The sequence below is a fragment of the Pantherophis guttatus genome, chromosome 2 (genome assembly GCF_059756535.1).
Source record: "Pantherophis guttatus breed Tessera chromosome 2, ASM5975653v1, whole genome shotgun sequence".
Lineage (NCBI taxonomy): Eukaryota > Metazoa > Chordata > Lepidosauria > Squamata > Colubridae > Pantherophis > Pantherophis guttatus.
In genome coordinates, this window is record NC_142064.1 from 120965103 (window position 1) to 120979855 (window position 14753).

A 14753-nucleotide genomic window follows, 5' to 3' on the forward strand; every position below is an offset into this window, starting at 1 on the left:
TTTTTTATTACTGGTTCTGTGGGTGTGGCTTGGTGGGTGTGGCGTGGCTTGGTGGGCGTGGCAGAGGAAGGATACTGTAAAATCTCCATTCCCATCCCACTCCAGGGGAAATTTACTGCAAAATTCCCATTTCCTCCTGATCAGCTGGGATTTAGGAGGCAGAGAATAGATGGGGGTGGGGCCAGTCCGAATTTTTACTACAGGCTCTCCAAACTACTCAAAATTTCTGCTGCTGGTTCTCCAGAACTGGTCAGAACCTGCTGAAACCCACCTCTGCTCAAACCCATGAATAAGATACACAGTGAATGGAGTCTCATTCCCTCATTGTCAGAGATCAGGTTGTTTAGGTTGTACCCTCCTTCTTGTGATCACAGCTTCTTACTAACCAAAAAGGTTATAAAGAGTTGGTTGGCAATACCTTTAGGCCAAAGACTGGCCTATAACCAGGTTGACCACACTTTCCCGGTTACCCAAGATAAAATTCTGGTCACACCCAACGGGTCACCTGACCTCTCCTCATCTTCTCTTTGTGGCAGGACTCTCTTGGCTTAAGGAGGAAAAATCGTCTTCGGGAAGATGGGTGGGAGGTGGGGGGAGAGAAAAGCTTAAATGTTAGGGCTGGGGACCAGGACGGCACTACCGTGAATAAATGGCTTTTACAAGAAACTGGAAAGTGTTTGAGGAAAGCGCCCCGGACTTCCCAGATAAAATATTTGCAGATTTCTGCAAATATTTAATAATGGTTGGCTTAATGTAATGAAGCGGGCTCTGATGGATGACCACTGGATAACTTTCTATTCACTCTATTCTAAAAAGCAATGCATCCGGTTGGAAAAAGTACAAACTCAGCCAAAATCCTTTTGGTTCCTCTAGGAGGCCTCTAAGTTGTCAGAAGAAAGGAACATTCTAATGACATACAGCTTAAAGGTTGGTTAGGTCAAGGGGATCCACATGAGTTAAAAGTTGTCCATCGTCAAAAGATAAAAGAGATGCTTCAGTAATCTACAAAAAGAATTATGACTGTTTTGCAAAGAAACTCTGTAATGTCAATTGAAATTGATAAATGTATAGGACCATATGTACTGCTGACTTCAAAAGAATCCTTTGTCTAGAAGGGTATAAAACCACTGTACCTAATTCCTGTCTTTGTTCAACGCTTCATGTACAGAGCCTTGAACCTATTGCGCAATATATATAAAATCTGTCTCTGATTAATCTAAAAGTTGTGTTTGTCTTATTAAATTCACAACATTTATGGCACCCTGCAGATGGGACTACAAGGCAGAGAACTTTTGTTCTACCAGACAGCCTGCCTCGGTGGGAATCGACACCTCTCCAAGGAAAATCCACTAGCCGGCCATTAGGACTCCTTTGAAGTCCATGGAGATTCAGTGAGGAGGTGCCGTAAACCCGCTGACGAAGACAGGCTAGTCAAGAATCCTTGAAGATTGATCAGACACAGACTCAACAAAAAGAAAGAAAGAAAGAAAGAAAGAAAGAGGAAAAGAAAACAGGTAAGTATAAATCAGAGAGTTAAAGTCTCTCTGTTTAGAGGTACCCCACCCATTAAAGGGGTGGCAGAGGGGCCTGATCACCCCCTACCTGGAGACCCAGTGGCCTAATGGATAAGGCACTGGCCTCCTAAGCCAGGGATTGTGGGTTCGAGTCCCACCTGGAGACCAGTTGGCGAGCTGAAGTCTCTGGAATTAAGTATTTAAGTGTTGAAATTAAGTACTAAGTATTATGTGTAATCTTATGTGTGGTAAGAGAAGAACTAATTGCAGTGTTATAAATTTTCTGATAAACTGACATTCTTAAACAGCCAGAGAACTGTTGTTTACTGTTCTTCCCTCCCGGGGTTTAGCAGGCAGTTAAAAAGGTGAAGCCTGTCTAAATGGGAAAACAGATATGATTTGATCAATTTGGTGTGATTTCTGTTAAATATATGTATATATATAATGATAGTGTGTAAATTTGAATGGAATTTAATTGATTGTGATATGTGTGGCTGCCAGCAAAGTGAGATGATTTGTGCTTGAGGCTGTGAGAGATATTTGAGATTATTGTAATGGTTGGTTTGCATGAAGTGGGATTTTTTGTATGTGAAATTGGTTTAAACAAGAAGTTGATTGCAGTGCAAATGTGAATGCAGGTGTGTTGAGAATGTGAGAAATTAGAAAGAAATGCAGAGGGTTGTGTTGTTGAAAGGAGAGGCGAAAGGAAGATGAGAATTCTATGTACTTTAAAAAAAAATTTCCCTGTATTTCCCCCCCCTTCCTTTGGAAGAAAGGAGCAGGAAAAGGGTGGGCTGCGGACAGCATGTCTCTCTGCTGAGCAGAGAAAGGAGGGAAGTGTGTGGTCAGCTAATGCTGTTGCTGCTAGGTCTCTTTAATTTGCATATGAAAACTTTTCTGCTCTGAATACAATTTTGATTTTATTTTTTCTGGAAATTTTTGGAGGTTTAAAAATGCTTCATTAAACCTGTACTCAGAATCCTGTTGTTTTGCCAGGCTGGGTTAGCAACATAATTTTAAATCGGATGTTTTAAATTTCTGAGGTTTTAAATTGAGACGGATCCATTTAATTGTTTGTTCTTAATGTTTTTTATGTCTGCGTGCATTCTGCATCCTTAACAGATGGCACGTTTGTTCGTTTGTATGTTTGTTTGTTGTTTATATGTTTGTTTGTCAGTAGCACAAGTTACTGCCCTTTTTTGGGAATTGTCACAGAGATGAGTTGGAAATTGTGATATGTGGTGGGAGAGATTCAGTGGCATTTTTGTCTAAAATGTTGGATTCTGCCTCGAGAGTATGCTTGTTTTTGTTCACTTCACTTTGCGGGGAGATTAGATAATTGGTGCTGAGGAGCTAATTGTTTATAGAGGGATATACGGTAGTTGAAGGAAGAGAGGAAGTTTAAGGGAAGTCAGAAAGTTGCCTTTAAGTTTGTCTATACAGACTTGTGCTGGCTTGGAAATCAGGATGGCAGTGGTAGGAGGAATTGAATGTTATAATAAGAAGGAGTTAGAGAAAGTAGAATTGATGGAAAGGAGAAGGTATGTGATGTGTTTTTGGAAAGTTATGAAGGTTGGAAGAAAGAAATGTGGAAGTGGTAAGAAGTAGAAGAGAAGTGGTGTTTTTCGTTGACAGAGATCAGATTAAGTGAACAAAGCATTTGAATACACTTAATCAGTGAAGAGAGTGTTGGAAGAATTGAGAAGCTCAATATTAAAAGCACAAGAAAATTCCCCTAAAGAAAATAGGTAGAAACTCCGGCAGAGTTCAGCCCCCACCTTTACCAATGGGCCATTAAGAAACTGAGATGCCGCCTTAATTTCCACAACAAAAGGAAGAATAAAAGATGTGTTTGTTTCTTGCTTGCCTTACTAGGAACAATAAAACTGATTCCAGGAGTTTTGAAGGGAAAGCTCTGCCTTTCAGCAATCTTTAAAGGGAGAGACTCCCCCCCCACAGAAAAAAAAAAAAAAGGAAAGAAAAAATCACTCCTGATAGAAAGGAGGGGTAGCGTCTCCGCCTCCATCTATAAACAAGCAAGAATTAAGACAATTCTATGCAAAATTAATTGAATCTGGATCTTGGAGTTTGAAATGGGAGGGACATGGAAGAAGAAGCCTTGAAATTTGAAACAGGCTTTAACCAGGGCTCCTGTATTGGGTTTGCTAAATTTGGAAAGGCCATTCGGTCTCTTTGTAGAGAGACACACACACACACACACACACACACACACACAAATTGAATTGCACGAGGGGTGTTGGCTCAGAAAGTAGGAAATTGACCTTTGAGGGAGCCCTCATTGTAAGCACCCCACATCAAGTCAGAACTATCCTTCAGTGGTGGTTGTCTGATTCAAAATTCTAAACAAAAATGAAACAATTTTAATGCAACACAGATTTGATTTTACCTGCAGATTTCAATTTGAATCAAGCACAGTTCTTAACCAACACCAGATCAATGGATCACCTTGGATGAGAACTTTATGGTGTTGAAATAATTGGTCTCCATACAAAAACAAGACCAGATTTGGAGGGACACCCCATGGAGACAAATTGCCTCGAAATTGGTCTGCTCAAACCTTTGAATTGTATTCATTAAATTAAGCTCTAAGGACAGGGAGCCTGGATAGCTCAGTGGATAAATGCATTGTAATTTAACACCAGTTGTCTGCAATTACTGTAAATTCGAATCTCACTAGGCTCAAGGTTGACTCAGCCTTCCATCCTTTCTAAGGTGGGTGAATTGAGGACCCAGTTTGTGGGGGGCAATAAGCTGACTTTATGATGGCTATTGCTTAATGCATTGTAACCCTTAGTCTCTGGACATCATTTGGCAAAATATGGGTGGAGTCATTGGGGACTTCAAGCTATCGTACATGAACTTTTATACTAAGCTATGATTGTATTGGGATATATCCTTTAGTAACATCACTTATAAACAAATGTTTGGTTTGTAAAAAGGTGAATGAACATGCTGTCAGAAAACAACATATGGGTAAGATGTATCACCAGCTTTAAGACTATTTCAATGTATTCATGTGGATTTTACAGAATTACCAAAAGTGGGGAGTGTAAAATATTTATTAGTCATAGTGAACCACCTCACAGGGTGGGTTGCAGCTTTTATCTGCAGTAATGCTACAGCAACAGTGGTGTCAAGACAACCTAGACAGATTATCATCATATGAACTGTTGTTTGAAGTAGTTTTCACTACAGGAAGCATATGCATTACTTCCTTGGAAACCAGTGACAAAGTATTGAAACAATATGTGTATAACTTGTCCAGATATTTTAAAGTTTTTAGGAAACAAGGACTATTAGCCCAAACATCACCTTTGAAGTTTCCAGTCCACAAATTTCACCACGATGATTGGATGTTAATCCAAACTGGACGGAAGTTAGACCCCAAGTGAACAGGCCCAATCTCATCAAGGAAATCCAGTGAAGTTGATGATCCAAAGGATCCAGCCACCAGTGGGAATAGCATTCTTCATCATCTGGACTATTTTTATATTTTTTCTTTCTTAGGATTCAGTGGTTGCCTATGCTGTTTCCCCACTGAAAAAGACTACAACTGCTCAGATTCCTTTGCGCACTCGCCCAGATGTATTGGTTTTGTAATTGTGTTTTTAAGATCTTAGGAGGATGATCCTGGATCCACTGGATGAGACTGATACCAGGTGACCGCCAGCCTTGCTGAATCACTCCGGAAGCTGATTCTCTACGCACGGCGGAAGATTTGTAAAGAGGACAACTGCCTTCACATTGTACATATACATATTATTAGCCTTAGTATAACACTTTCTTACACATGCTAATGTTATTAGAAGTTTGGGAGTACATTTTGTGGGTATTTGTTTTTCTAATCTTACTAGTAATTTTGTTTTACATATATCAGGAACGTTTTTGTGGTAGGCCTAGGATTTTTATTGCTACTCCTGTTTCCCAAATCACATGCACCACTAACCCTCTCCCTGACGTAGTGAGCTTCACACCATAGTTGATTATGATTTGTTTATGGCTTTGGACATTATTCGCACTAGGACTCTCAGGTGAACATAAGATGAACATTGATTCCCCAAGTGGAGACACTTTAGGTCAAGTTCGCTACCGCCAAAAACGCATTGTCTATGCACGGGGTTCTTACTTTAGACCTAAGTCAACTCCACCACCTAAGGTTGCACTATTGACATTCCCAGCTGAGGGGGGAATAGATAAGGAAAATGGGCCTCTACAACAATTGCATAGAGGAGACTATATATCACGGATTTTGGAATAAAGTCAAGATCTTGTTAAACAGTATGACCCTACCCTAGGTCAGAAATGCTGCTTATGTTTATCTGCTAGCCCTACATCTTATCATGCTGTTCCTGTCAAACCATAACTCTGGGTTAGAACAAAGGCTACCAGAAATAAACTTTAAGAAGGGAAAGTGGGGTGGATGGAATCTGTTCAAGACCATTTCAACCTTCAGAATTTCCGCTCTGGTTCAACTTAAAGTCCAAATTAGATTTGTGTATCCTTTTTCCACCTGGAAATACTACCTCTCGATATGTTTTTTGAAGGACCAATTCTCAGAGATAAACAGAAGGACCCCTCACTGGAAGTCCCATTGCAACCACTGGCAGGAATGTTTGTGGCAGGGACTTAGGGGTCTGGACTAATGCAAGGAACTACTGAGTGCATGCCTTTTCCATAAATCTTCTTATGTGGAAAGGATGCATATTTGTGTTTACCAACAAACTGGACAGGAACATGTAACAAATCAGGTGTGGTCAGAGAAATTGCCAAGGAATTGCAGGATAGGGCTTCCAAGATAGGTCAGAGGTTATAAACAACTGACATGTGGTTTTCTTGGTTGCCTGGATCCGGGTGAATTAATATGGCTGTGACAGGCCTAGCTTTTATTCCTTGTGCAATCCCTATGCTGAAACATCTATAAATAAGAACAGTAAAGGAGATTCAAGTTGAAAAGGAACTAGCTTTGATAGAACGTTTTCTTAATCAACTTGGTCCATATCCTGTGGAAGAACATAAAGATTCTGAGGCAGACCCATATGAGGAAATGGAACCTGTAGAAAAGGGTAGAGAATCTTCCCAAGAATCAAGAGAGTAGAAAAACAATCAAGAACTACCTATCCTTTACTTTTATTAATTATCTTTTGTTAGACCCTATATATGGTAGATTTGTTTATTGGAATCTTGTATACTCAGAAGTTAAACTTATATGAGAATAGTGAAAGTTTCTGCATTGAAAAACTTTCAGAGGGGGGAATAATGTAATGAAGCGGGCTCTGATGGATGACCACTGGATAACTTTCTATTCACTCTATTCTAAAAAGCAATGCATCCGGTTGGAAAAAGTACAAACTCAGCCAAAATCCTTTTGGTTCCTCTAGGAGGCCTCTAAGTTGTCAGAAGAAAGGAACATTCTAATGACATACAGCTTAAAGGTTGGTTAGGTCAAGGGGATCCACATGAGTTAAAAGTTGTCCATCGTCAAAAGATAAAAGAGATGCTTCAGTAATCTACAAAAAGAATTATGACTGTTTTGCAAAGAAACTCTGTAATGTCAATTGAAATTGATAAATGTATAGGACCATATGTACTGCTGACTTCAAAAGAATCCTTTGTCTAGAAGGGTATAAAACCACTGTACCTAATTCCTGTCTTTGTTCAACGCTTCATGTACAGAGCCTTGAACCTATTGCGCAATATATATAAAATCTGTCTCTGATTAATCTAAAAGTTGTGTTTGTCTTATTAAATTCACAACAGGCTTGTGCCCCTTTAAAACACACACACACACACACACACAATCCAACGACGGCAATTCCCAGGTGGTCAAAACTTAAAGGAAGAGAGAGCCTCTGAGCATATGCAGCAGGCCCCCTTTTTCTCCTCCGCCCCGGGTAACAAACCCCCGCCTGCCCTCTTCCTTCCCACCCGCACTCGTGGGAGATAAAAGACGAAAGAGGTGCGAAAGAGGAGGGGCGCGTTAAGCCCCCGCCCCGCTGAGTCTCGACCCTCCGCTCTTCTTTCCCTTTCAGCGATCGCTTCCTTTGAAGGAAGGGAAGCCCCCTCCCCGCCTCCCCGTCCGCCAAGTACACCCGGTACAGCACGGCTGTATGCGGATCTCCTTCCAGCCGCCGAAGGGTTAAGGCAGACGTCGGGGAGAATAACGCGCGCTCACACACACACACCGAGACACCACACCACACCATAAGCTGGAGGTGTGCAGCCGACAGCCACGCTACGCTACAGCCGGCCTCTGCGCGTTATGTGTGTGCGCGAAAGCGGGAGACATAACACAGACAGACAGGCACCGCGGCGAGCGGGGAATGAGGAGCCGTCAGGGACAGGACGCGAGGAGGTAAACAAACAATAACCGCACTCCCCCCCCACAACACACACACACACACACACACACACACACACACACACACACACACCCTCTCTCCCGCCGCCTTCTATGGTCGCCTCCCCGATCCCCCGCCTCGTTTCGTTTGCCTGATCGAAACCCCGAGGAAGGGTGGATTTTCCTCGGCCGGAGCCCACCCAGCGCCCTCAAGATGAGGTCGAAGAAACCTCCCTTCCCCAATGGGAGATGGGGTCGGTGCTGGGAGTGAAGATCCTCGGCCGCCCGCCGGCTGCTATACACACACACACACACACAAACACACACCTCTTCTTTTCTCCTGCTCAGCCGAGCTCTGGATGGCCGAAAAATCAAAGTCAACTCGCTTATCCAGAGGGGGACAACAACAATAAATAAATAAATAAATCGGCGCCGTCTCAAGGAGAAACAAATGGTAAGGAATCCTGCCCAGGATTTGGGCAGAGACAACGGGGAGTCTTGGGAGGCGGGAGGGTGGCTGCTCCTATTGTAGTTTCCATCCCTCCCACCTTAAAAAGTTTGCAAGGGGTGGGGGAGCGAAAACTACAGATCATCCATTGATCCCCGGGGAGGGAGGTGGTGTGTGTTACAACTACATCCATGCTCTTGGGGCCTGGGGAGAGGGGGAGGAGATTGAAACTACACAAAGGGGACAGAATTGGGCCAGGGGGACCTTTGGCCTCCATGGGAATTTGCTAGCTTTGAGTCAAGCTTTGAAGGAGTTGGTGGGGTGAGGGTAGGGTCAGGGATCAGGAAAGGGCTTGGATTAAGAGCCTGTCCTTCATTTTAAAGCAGGTAATGCATGGTGTATTTCTGTAAAGTACCTTTTTTTTTTGCCCCTGATGTTCCCATTTTACAGATGAGACCTTGACAAAGAAAGACAGGAATTTGCTGGGCACTTCTGGGATCCATAGCAAGATTGTGGCCCAGAAAGGCCTATCTCAATGCCTGAGGGAATGTCCAGAGGGTGGGAAAGGGGCAGGATACAAACTCAGCTGGGGGAAGTATTTAACTTTTCCTTCCTCTGCAGGCCAGCCCTTTCAAATTGTGCTCCAGCACCATTCCGGTCTTTTGCAGGGCAGGCCAGCAGGTCTCTCTGGATCACATTTCACAATGGCCTGTGTGTAGACAATTTTGTGAGCTTCTGAATGGATATAATATAAGGGCAAGTTGGCTGTGCTTTCCCACAGGGAAGGACCTCCAAAGAACAGAGGATTTACCCCCTGGAATCAACAGAGGGCAGAGACTTCATTAGAGAGACAGGTGACATTTTGGGTGACTTTGAGGGTTCTCTGTCAGGGGTCTCCAATCTTGGCAACTTTAAGACCTGTGGACTTCAACTCCCAGAATTCTGAAAATTGAAGCCTACAAGTCTTAAAGTTGCCAAGGTTGGAGACCCCTGCTCTAAGTAGATTCTGTAGGTAACCTCTTTCCCTGCCTCCTCCAGTCCACAGCCAAGAAGTGGTGGCTGTGGCTTGGTTTGGACTAATAGCTCTCTGGCATGAGCTACCTTGAACCCCAGAGCTTGAGTGAAAAAGCATGCCATAAATAGCTTTTCACTGTCACACTTGGAAACAACCGAGTGGGGAAGGAAATCCCACCAATAAATGTTCACATATCTCCTTACCTGAGATGTGTTTACCTTTCTGGAAGTCTTTTGGTGCTATTTGGGAGAGAAAAATCTCTTTAGGAACAAACTTTAATGAGCAGTGCAGTTTGTTCACTGGAGGCAGTGACTCTGAATGCCTTATGCAAGATACCAATTGTGTGTGTTGTTATACTTCAAATTATCTTAGGAGGAAGCTCTTTTGATTATTACAGGTGTATTAACTTTATTTCAAAATAAATGATCCATGTGTTATATTTGGGAGACTGTTCCATCCATTTTGCCGTAAAGGCCCTTGAACATCTGTCCCAAAGGAAATGCCACTGACCCTGATGCCAAATTTGTGACATACACATACGCAGGCAGACAAAACCCATCTCTTATCGCAGGATAAACAGGAACCAATTAAACACTGAATGAGTGAAACAAAACAGAAAACGGTAGGAGAGGCATTCCAGCCTGATCAGGGGCAAAACAATGGGACACTGTGGGTCCAAAGCTTACATATCAGAAGGGTGAAAAGCCTGGTTGAAAAGGAGTATTCCTTGCCTTTGCTTCCTGTTAGTTCGATGACTAGCAGGATTAATGCAGTCACTGCTGGAAATTCAAACTTCTGAGATCTCTTTCTAATCGCAAAGCAATAGCTGGCCCAGTGCAGGCAAACAAGGAATAAAATTCTTGCTAGACTGACCTAGTTTGGTGTATCCCCCCCACCCTTCCTTGTACCCCCCAAGTGGCTTAACCAGAAGAAGCTGTGAGAACTGGGAAGGAAACATTAGAGCAATTGCTCCACTCTATTACATCAAATCAAACCAAGAATCTTGAGCCTTTGCAGAAGGACCAATATATCATAGCATAACTTGAGCCCTCAGCTGAGAAGCATCTGCAACCCAAAACAGGTTCTCCAAGGTCCAAAAGGGGATTGGAAGCAGTGATGTTGTCAGTGTAAGACTTTCAGTAGAAGTATAGGTTCTGCTCCGTATAATACCTGAGGCCTCAGCAGATCTCTTGGAAGCAAGACATACCACTGTATTAAAAATGGGGGGGGGGAAATCTATAAGGTCTATAGGTAAAGGTAAAGGTTCCCCTCGCACATATGAGCTAGTCGTTCCTGACTCTAGAGGGCGGTGCTCATCTCTGTTTCAAAGCCGAAAAGCCAGCGCTGTCCGAAGATGTCTCTGTGGTCATGTGGCCGGCATGACTAAATGCCAAAGGCGCACGGAACGCTGTTACTTCCCACCAAAGGTGGTCCCTGTTTTTCTACTTGCATTTTTTACATGCTTTCAAACTGCTAGGTTGGGACAAGTAACAGGAGCTAATCCCGTTACATGGCACTAGGGATTCGAACCACTGAACTGCCAACCTTTCGATCGACAAGCTCAGCGTCTTAGCCACTGAACCACTGCATTCCAATATAAGGTCTATAGATTTATATAATCTATCTATGATTTCCTTCATAAAATTATTAACTGTCCCACTGGAAGGGACTTCAAAACAGGAGGTCCAAATTGAAAAAAAAAAAATAGGTGACCCGTTTTTTGACACAATAGCCAATTCCTTACAGTACTGCTTTCTGTTCCTCTAAAGAAGTCAGGGAAGGAGGAAGTAATTTGCAACAGTTTAGTAACTATTTGATATTTATATGCTTTGGGGAGAATGCTGTGAGTTTGGGATAGGGTCCAAATCAAAGGATGCTGCAGTCAACCTGCCATTGGCACCTTGAACTTACTGGCTGGAAGTATTAACAGGGAAATTTAAAAATGTACCAAAAAGAACAAGATGAATTGAACAGAGAATATGCATACAATCACATTGATGATTTTTGTTTCTTTCAAGAGGGGAAGTATGTCTTAGGATCTGACATTCTCTCGGTTTTCACACGCTGATCTCTGTGACAGTATTGTGTGACCCATTGTATTTTTTGTGCAAAGTGGAGCTTTCCAGACTCCAGATCCACATTCCTTCATCCACCCTTCCCTTCTTTTCCCTTTCCAAAGTCTCCTGAGTTACAAGAGGGTTGGATGGGGCTGAGAGCCAGGAATCCTGAAAGAGAAAGGAGACCTGGCTGTTGAGAAGATTAGAAGCTGGACTTTTGCCTTGCTGTGAGAAAGGATTTCAAGAGTTAAGCCCTCCAACTCTATCAGCAGGGAGCTTAGCCCAGCTCAGTCAAGCTCCTGGGAGGGCCCAAGGCAAATTATCCCAGAAGGGTCAGGTGCTCTTCTTTCTCTTGCCAGCTTTCTAATCCCCACCTTCTGTGGAGAGAAGGGAATGAATGGGAAGCAGGCCCAGGACTAGGAGATGGAGAAGCTTTCAACCGCTTAATCTGTTCTCTCCTCCGGTAACAGAGAAAGCAGAAATCTAACAGCCCAAATGTTCTGCTGAAAAAAATCCTCAGACCTACAAGTGTGGGCAGAGATGGTCGTCCCCCCTCTCTCTCTCTTGGCACTACTCCTTACTCTCCTGCATAGTTGCAAATAATTAAATCACGTCTGGGCATCCCAAAGAGGTGGGGGAAGGGAAGACTGACATTTCACCAAAATTGATGGATGAAAAATATAGCTGGAGTGGGAGCTGGGGGTGGGGGGTGGGGGGAATCTATAGTTCTGCATACTTCAATTCAATTCAATTGAACCTTTATTGTCAAAGCACAACACGTGTACAATGAGATTGGCTGAGACAACTTGATTTCTGGTTTATTGTTATATTGGTTAATGTAGTCCACCTTTTCTTAAGTTATATAGATGTTATGTCATGCCCCCATGTCTAAGGGTTTACATAACTACCACGAGAGTGTGGGGGTGGGATTTCTTTATTTTTTACACAGAGTGTATCTTATATGCGCAGGGGTGGGCAACTGTGGCCCTTTTACAACCTGTGGACTTCAACTCCCAGAATTCCTGAGCCATCTGTGGACTTCAACTCCCAGAATTCCTGAGCCAGCTTGGCTGTCTCAGGAATTCTGGGAGTTGAAGTCCACAGGTTGTAAAAGGGCCACAGTTGCCCACCTCTGTTGTATGCTGTTTATTATGCTAGAAGTGTACCAGAAAGGTAAACCGGTGATTGGGTTAAAATGGTGGCAGATTTGGCAAGCTATTTTTCCTCCTGTCTTGTAGGGGTAACGTTAATTTCTTTTAAAATATCACAAGTATTTTACTTTCCTTGGGTCCTACCTATATGGCTAAGTTTATTACTGTAATTAAGTGCTTTGGGAGTAGAGCAATCAACATTTTTGACTCTCTGGGAAAATGTGGACTGGGTGAGGGACAAAATTGAATTTGTATACAGTTAGTTCTCAACTTACAACCACAATTGAACCCAACATTTCTGATGCTAAGCGAAACATTCGTTAACTGAGTTTTGCCCCACTTTACTATTTTTGTGGCCACATTTGTTAAGTGAATTGCTATAGCTACTGTAAGTTAGTAATACTGTTGTTGAAGGGACGTGGTGGCTCAGTGGGTAAGACGTTGAGCTTGTGAATCGAAAGGTTGGCAGTTCAGCAGTTCAAATTCCTAGTGCTGTGTAACGGGGTGAGTTCCCCTTACTTGTCCCAGCTTCTGCCAATGTAGCAGTTCAAAAGCACGTAAAAAATGCAAGTAGAAAAATAGGGACCACCTTTGGTGGGAAGGTAACAGTGTTCCGTGCGCCTTTGGCATTTAGTCATGCCGGCCACATGACCATGGAGACATCTTGGGACAGCGTTGGCTCTTCGGCTTTGAAATGGAGATGAGCACCGCCCCCTGGAGTTGGGAACGACTAGCACATATGTATGAGGGGAATCTTTACCTTTATTGTTGTTAAGTGAATCTGGCTTCCTCCATTTACTTTGCTTGTCAGCAGATCACAAAAGGGGATCACATGACCCCGGGACATTGCAACGTCATAAATATGAATCAGTTGCCAAGCATCTGAATTTTGATTGTGCGACCATGGGGATGCTCCAACGGTCATAAGTGTAAAAAACTGTGGTAGCTCACTTTTTTCACTGCTGTTGTAATTTTGAATGGTCACTAAATGAACTGTTATAAGTTGAAGACTACCTGTACATGTCTAGCAAGACTTAAGTGACTTGCTTCATTCTTTAAAACAACCCCTTGAAAAATGGGGCTGTTTTCAAGTTAAATTATACAAGCTTCATTGAATATTTTGAAAAAGCCCATTTTTCTACTACTACTTCTGGGAAGAATATAAAAGGCAATCATTTTGCTGTTTTAAACCTCCTGAAACATTCCTGCTCCTTTCCATTCCTGTTATCATTAATTCACTTATTTTCTGAGGGCCAGAAATGAGGCATCCTGTGGCTCCTGGAAACAGCTAAGAGCATCGTCCAACTGCAAGAAATTTACCAAAGCACAGACATTTCTTTGGTACGTATTTTGCTTTGAACAGCAAATTTTAACTAATAATCTCAGATTATTGCATACAAATCAGTGCACAGCTAGAGACTTATCAATACGGGTAGTCCTCAATTTACAATCACAATTGAACCCCAATTTTCTGTTGCTAAGTGAACCATTTGTTGTGAGTTTTGCTTCATTTTACAATCTTTCTTGCCATAGAGGTTAAGTGGACCGTTGTAGTTGTTAAGCTAGTGACATGGTTGTTAAGTGAATCTGGCTTCCCCATTGACTTTGCTTGTCAGAAGGTCGCAAAAGGTGATCACAGGACCCCAGAATACCGCAACCGTCATAAATATGAGTCAGTTGTCAGCGTCTGAATTTTGATCACACAATCATGGAGATGCTGCAATGGTCATTACTCTGAAAAATGGTCATAGGTCACATTTTTTAGTGTCGTAACTTCGAACGGTCACTAAATGAATTGTAAGTTGAGGATTGCCTGTATTGGTATACTACCAGGTCTGTTACTCAGGATAGGGAAAATGATCAGTTTTGGGTTCATTCATTTCTCACCCCTTATATTTGTTTGATCCTGCTTCCGCACTGAGTTTCATTTTTTTTTAAAAAGCCACTACTCAAATTTAAACATGTAACTCTTCTAATGTACGGATTTCTGCATGCAATCTTGTCTGATAATGTATTTTTACATGCAATTTCCCTAGAATGCCTTTTCCCCATGATTGCTGCCACGATATACAGTTGCAAGAAAAAGTATGTGAACCCCTTGGGATTACGTGGAGTTTTGCATGAATTGGTCATAAAATGTGCTCTGAACTTCATCTAAGTCACAACAATAGAAAAACACAGTCTGCTTAAAATAATACTACACAAACATT

The 14753-nt window shown here is 42.5% G+C and overlaps 1 protein-coding gene and 1 non-coding gene across 6 annotated transcripts in view; both read left to right on the top strand.

Moving 5' to 3' along the window:
- The first annotated feature begins 1607 nt into the window (after positions 1-1607).
- On the top strand, positions 1608-1682 carry TRNAR-CCU (transfer RNA arginine (anticodon CCU)). Its single transcript has one exon. It is a non-coding gene; the product is annotated as a tRNA-Arg (tRNA).
- Positions 1683-7731: 6049 nt separating this feature from the next.
- CCDC120 (coiled-coil domain containing 120) overlaps positions 7732-14753 on the top strand; it is a 48375-nt gene continuing 41353 nt past the window's right edge. For 2 of the 5 annotated variants that reach the window (XM_087886604.1, XM_087886605.1), the window contains exons 1-2: positions 8207-8326; positions 13795-13884. The gene's annotated coding sequence lies outside the window, so the exon portion shown is untranslated. Of the gene's footprint in view, positions 8327-13794; positions 13885-14753 lie in introns of all 5 variants that reach the window. The other 3 variants (XM_034434039.3, XM_087886602.1, XM_060683374.2) reach the window with 3 other exon arrangements.